General features: G+C 42.8%; 1 protein-coding gene across 1 annotated transcript in view; it reads left to right on the top strand.

The window, feature by feature from the left end:
• TNNI3K (TNNI3 interacting kinase) overlaps positions 1–6,216 on the top strand; it is a 283,730-nt gene that overhangs the window by 268,975 nt on the left and 8,539 nt on the right. The gene's annotated exons all lie outside the window — the stretch shown is intronic.

Genomic DNA, 6,216 nt, shown 5'->3' with positions numbered 1-6,216 from the left:
GGAAGGAGGTTGACCAATGAATTAGAGGTAAACAAACAGATAAACATGAATAAAGTTTCAAGGGAGGAATCCTCATTCATTTATTCAATCATTTATTTAATATATATTTATTGTATTAAACACAATAGTACAAACTAGTACAACTAGTATTAAATACAATACTAGTACAGGATAATTAGTTTAAGGCACTGGGGATCAGGACCCAGTAGTAAGCAAGACAGATAAGTTCCTGCTGTTATGCAGCTTACATCCTAAGGAGAGGCAGGCCATCTTAATTTGCATTCCTCCAAAAACAGGCCACCACACAAGGATTTGAGTGTAAATTGCTTTTCTGGGACAAGATCTCAAGAAGCACAGTGAAAGAAAGAGACAGAAAGAAAGTAAATAAGGGGTATGTTAATGAAAAAGTCACTGCTGTGGGCAACCCAGGTTTAATTTCATTTTGCAACCTCCAGGGGTATAGACATGCCTTAGAATTGTCAAAGGAACACTAACGCTCCCTCCCCTCCCTCAAGGATAGAGACGCAGGAAACTATGAGCGTGTATAGAAACTCCTGAAGGTGACTTCCTGAGTAGGTCAGGTCTACAAACAGAATACTCTATCCCCTGTTCAGGTGACAAACAAGGCATAAACACATAAGAAAACTGAGATGGTGATAAGGGCTGTGCAGACAACTCAAAGAGGCCGATGGGTGGGATAGGGAGGGACTGGAAGGATAGTTTAGGTGCCCATAATGAGAATGATGAAAACAAGGAAACAGCATTTAGGAGAACTAAGAAACAAAGGTAGAGTTTGTATCGTGGAACAAAGAGAAGAAATAGAAGGCCTCTGTGGTGGTCAGAGCATAGGAGGCAGGAGAAGTGCGGTTCCAGGTAGACAGGTAAGAAGTCAGACCATGAGGGTTATATCAGCCCAGACGGAGCATTAAGATGCTGTTCTATAAGTGTTGGGTGGTCACAGGGATGGCGGGCAAGGACATGATATAACCTGATTAACATTTTTTAAAGTTCATCCTTATTGCTCTTCTCTCTTCCCTTCCTAAATGGTTTAGCCCAAAAAACCATTAGACAAGGTGTGGCAAGGTCAATTTCCCCACAGGGTACAGAGCATGGTGTCCGACTTTAAATCAGGTGGAGAGAATACCCATGTGGATGGTGAGAATGGTGGTTGGCAGCTACGTGGCATGAAGTGTCGGACCCAGAGCTGGGGGAGGAAAGGATTTCCACAGGGGTTCGGGGCTGCCTAGCCGAGGTGCTGGAGTCCAAGCACAGTGAGGAAGGCACGCATATCAGAGAGCAACCTGACCTGGAGGTCAGAGTCAACAGTGAGAGGGGCTGGCAAACCAGTGGCCCCAGAAGGGGTGTGACAGGTATGTTTACACAGGAAGGTGGTGGCCCCACTATATTTCCATGGATTTTGAGAAGGGTATCTGCACAGGAAAGTATCCAGTGTGGAGAAGTTGGAGTATGAGGGTGGTAAAGAAGATATAAGTGTGGACAGGCAGCCAGTGCCAGTGAGTGGAACCTGATCAGAGTGAGGAACAGCTCAGTGCCGAGTGCTGGAGCCCGAGGTCGGCAAGGAGGGACCCACTACTTGGGTCAGGTGGGTTAGGAATAGCCCAGAGAAGGGTGCGAGAACGCAAAGGGGCAAAGAGGGCACCCACATGATGGCAACAGTGGGTATGAAACGTTGGAGCCCAAATGAAGTACAGGAGGTGACCGTGCGTGTTCAGGCTGTGCCAGCAACAGGAGGTTTGTACATTCGGGAACACTGACCAAATAAATAGATATATTAAGGATATTGGGAACCAGCTTTCTTACCGTTGGACAGGGGCATTATAGATAAGGAAAGAAATAAAGCTGGCACGAAGCCTGCAATATTGAGTTAGAAGTGGACATAGAAAGAAGTTTTAAGAATTTAAAACTTGGGAGTGCGGAGAGGTCTAAAAGTGTTTGCACATATAGATATACACATGAATGTTGTCTAGCTTTGCCCACCCAATGAGAGGGGCTGGGAGCACCACACTTAAATGGGAAAGAGCACACTTTTCACCTAGATCTTGATTTCTAAGTCCTCCACCACAAGCAAATGGGGTGCTTTGAAGAAATGGCAGATTTCAAGTCTGGGAAAAGGAATGTGTAAAACAAGCCTGGAGCATCTTAGGCAAGAAAGTAAAGTGATACTCAGAGAAATGTGAGTGGATCTCAGAAGGAAAGCCGTTGGATTCCCTAAGTCTTTGCACATGCCTCACCAACCCTAGCCCAGTCCCCAGAGGTCCCTGCTCCTGGGAACTCATGCTTGCCCTTTTCCTATGCGTAGGGAGGGTACGTTTTGGAGCACGGACCAGGTCCCCAGGCACTGAAGTTGACCCATACATGCCTACATTTCTGTGTGCCCCAGAGGGTGGAATCCATCACATGCATATCTGTATCCTTAGCACTCAGCACGGCGCCTGACGTTGTGCTTGATGAACAACCACTGAGAGAGAAAGAGGGACAACATCGTAGATGTAAATTTGGGAATTATGTCTAGAGCCAACAGAACAAAGTTAAGTGGGAAAAGCAGGAGATTTGGACACTGCTTGGCTGAGGTTTGAATCACAGCTGAGTGATCCTGGACAAAGAAAGACTCAGGGTCTCTGAGCCCGCTTTTCTTCACACATGAGATGAGTTTTCAGGTGGAGCAGATGGAATAAAGTTTATAAAGCACTTAGCAGATACACAACAGCTTTTAGTTTCCTTTTTCTCCTTAACAATAAAAATAAAAACCATCAAAGAAAACTAGAGCTCTGACCAGTGTGCTTGGTTGGACATTGTCCTGCAAAGCAAAAGGTCACCAGTTCTATCCCCGGTCAGGGCACATGCCTGGGTTGAGGGTTCAATCCCAGTCAGGGCGCGTACAAGAGGCAACCAATCAATGTTTCTCTCTCACACTGACATTTCTCTCCCTCTCTTTCTCACTCTCATCCCCTCTCTCTAAAAATATATAAATACAGTTTTTTTAAAAAATGGGAGGTGGGAAATGAAAAAGTAAGGAGTGAGCTTCATAACTATCATGTTAACAAGATCTCAGAGCTCTAAATTTTTTAATGCTTTTCTTTTCTTGGATGATAGTGAGTACAAATGGTAAACCACGTTGCTCAGTTCAGCAGTCAAGGTGTTCGAAGTCCATCTCCTGCTGTGTTGTACAACTGACTCATTTATACCTGCTACAAGTATAACTAAATTCAGAAGGGGTGGTAACTGGTGAGCATATTAATGATTTATGAGCCATCAAAGAATTAATACACATTTTCAGTTCTCACTGCATTTTTTCCTTATTCATAATTCTTTGCCTAATTGCTTTTTCCTTTGAAAATGGGGGAGCTGAGACCTTGGCTGTTTGCCTAATGGCTCAGATAGAGCCATGACCCATTGCCAAGTCTCTCAGTCCTTTTACAGCCTGGGGACATTTGCCACTGAAAGAAAGCTGATGGCTTTGATTTTCCTGAAAGAGATATTTTGTACTGACCTCTGACCTCATTAAATACTTTGGCCATCGCCCATTCATTGTAATGGGAGCAATAAATTTGTTTTAATTTAGGACACTATCAAGTATAACTGATAAGTATCAAGGGGATATTGACAAAGACAAAATAATGTTTTGAAAATAGCCAGAGTGAAATCATGAATAAATAAATATGCTGAACTTAGCTGAGAAATTAAAAAATGCTTATTCATAAGAGTCTGACTGGGCTATTTCAAAGTTAGGCCAAAGGTGATCCCATTTCTAATAGTCTTTCTCTTCAGGCCAGAGAAAAGGTGTGCAGCAGGGAAAGACATTGCACAGAAAGGCGTTTGTCCTTCTGACAGATCTGTTTTAAATGGACCTATTTGTTTTCAGCTGAATGCCAAAAGGAACAGCCAGCTGACTGTAGAAGCCTTTTCTAGGGCAAAGCATTAATTTTCCTGTGTAAACACCTATATGAGGGATCTCAGAGGGCTGTTCCTCCACCTTTTTGTATTAGCCCTATAGATTAGTGCCAACGAACTGAAATTCTGGTTAGCTGTGGTTTGTATATGTTTGCTTTTGATGGAAAGAACTGTCTCCTAACTCGGATATATTCCTCCTGAGGAAGGGGAGAAGGGTGTGCGTGGTACTGGTCCTCGTGCTAATGTTCTTATGTAGGTAACATCCTTACGACAGATGGCCAAAAGAACCAACAAACCACGAAGCACATTTGTGAAGCTGTGAGACCTTGGATGCTGTTGCTTTATGCAAAGTCCAAATGGCTAAATCCCCTAGGTTACAGGTAGCCCAAGGGCATTTTCAGTTGCCTCAAAACTAACTGGACCAACTTGAAGGGAAGAAAACTTGGCTTGAAGTCTTTAATCACACTAGTAACCTCACAGTTTTCTGTTCAATATGGCCAGGACAGTGATTTGGAAGAGGAATCCACGCAAGATCAGCTTTGAAAAGCTTGCACAAGATCGGAGACACACACACTACACTCTAAATGCAATTGTTGAACAGGGGAAAGTATATTTTGTATAAGATCTAACAAAGGAAAACCCAAAGAAAGCTGATCTGCTCTCTCTGTGATGGATAATGAGGGCTATTTCTCTAGAAGGTATTTATAAGCAAATGGTCTAAAACGCTGTACCCATCACCAATTCAGTGAGCTTCTCATGTGGTAGCAAACCAGTAGTTTGATGTGGGCTGCGATTACAAGTATTCTAGAAGAAAAAACGTGGAACTGGAAATTTGAAGATCTCTTGTTCAAGTTCTGGTTCTGCCTCTTAGTAAATCTGTTGCACACATTGTTCAAACTTTCTGAGCCTAACTTTCCAAGCCTAACTTTCTACCTGCATAGGATGGAGGTAAAATTTATGCTTTCCCAGACACCTCAGTCTTACCTCATAAAGTAAAAATGCTTAAGCTAATCAATAGAAAAGCATGTGCAAGCTATAAAGCCCTTTGCAAATCTAAGAAATTATTATTACGTCATTATGGTAGAACTTAATGTTCTAGGTCTTTGTTTTTATGTGGTGGTTTTAATTGCACTCTTGCTTCCAAGTCACATAAACTATATGAATCTATAATTCACCAAATCCGAGTTCCCAGCCCTGCAAAAACCACTCTTGGACAAATGTGATAAAATTGGTTCTTTTGGACTATATGCCCATCTGAAGTCTTCTTAGGAATGCAATTCGGTCAGAAGCAATTACAGCACTAGCAAACATTCTGAGAATTCACGAATTCCCACAGCCAAAACCATGATTGGTTGCTCTAATACCAGAAGCTTTTGGCAGGCTGTATTTTTGGAGCAACAATACTGGTCACTGTGGAGGCTCTAAATGGGTCTGCGAGGACTCGGTGCAGCACTGCCTGCTACCACCCTCTGGAGAGATTCCCTGAAGTAGTCTTTTGTGACAGAATTTTCCTTATATACTCCTGCACCTTGGTTAAAAACATACCTTTCTGGGTTAATAGATAATGTAGTGTTTTAGGATTTTCTCCACCCCTCAGGTATTGCAACATGAATATTCTACATTTATCTCATATAGAATCTTTGAAGCAAGTCTGGGTATTTCAGAACCAACCATACACAATCTAACCTGTCATTCACATTCCTAATAATGTATTTATGTGAAAGTGCTTTCTCCACACTTTCCCTTTGCTGCATCTTAGATGGCAACGTGGTTCTTCCTTTGAAACAGAGCACTGAAGTAGATGGTTCCTTCAGGCAAATAGTGCAATTCCGCCATTATAGCAAATGAAATGTGTACACACAAAAAGCTACAAACACTACTTTGAGCAGTCGCCAGGTGTGCTGCGGCATGTGTGTGGAAATCTGGCATTCAACCCTGTCCAGATGCCAGACACTTCAAATAAAGAAGACAAAAATCTCCTACGTAAGTGGGGACTGTGAAATCTCACTCTGCCTTTCCAGAATATCAAAGCTGAGCACTTTCTAAAGAACCACAAACTGTGAAGAAACAGAGGGATCTGGGACATCATGTCTTGAGACCTCCAGGTGGACACTTATGACCCTCTTGCCGCACCCCAAGCCATCTGATGCTCCAACCAGTTTGCACAGTTCTAGGGATTGGACAGTGCCCACTCCTGGAACAACTCAGTCTACTCCTGGACAGTTCTACCTTTAGGATATAGGCTATTTTGTTTTAAATACTCCTAACATCTAAGGCTCAACTTAACCTTGTGGGTAATTTCCC

This window comes from Sturnira hondurensis, unplaced genomic scaffold, assembly GCF_014824575.4.
Source record: "Sturnira hondurensis isolate 20B ecotype Veracruz unplaced genomic scaffold, ASM1482457v3 Scaffold0000648, whole genome shotgun sequence".
Classification (NCBI taxonomy): domain Eukaryota; kingdom Metazoa; phylum Chordata; class Mammalia; order Chiroptera; family Phyllostomidae; genus Sturnira; species Sturnira hondurensis.
This window is presented reverse-complemented; position numbering and strand designations above follow the sequence as displayed.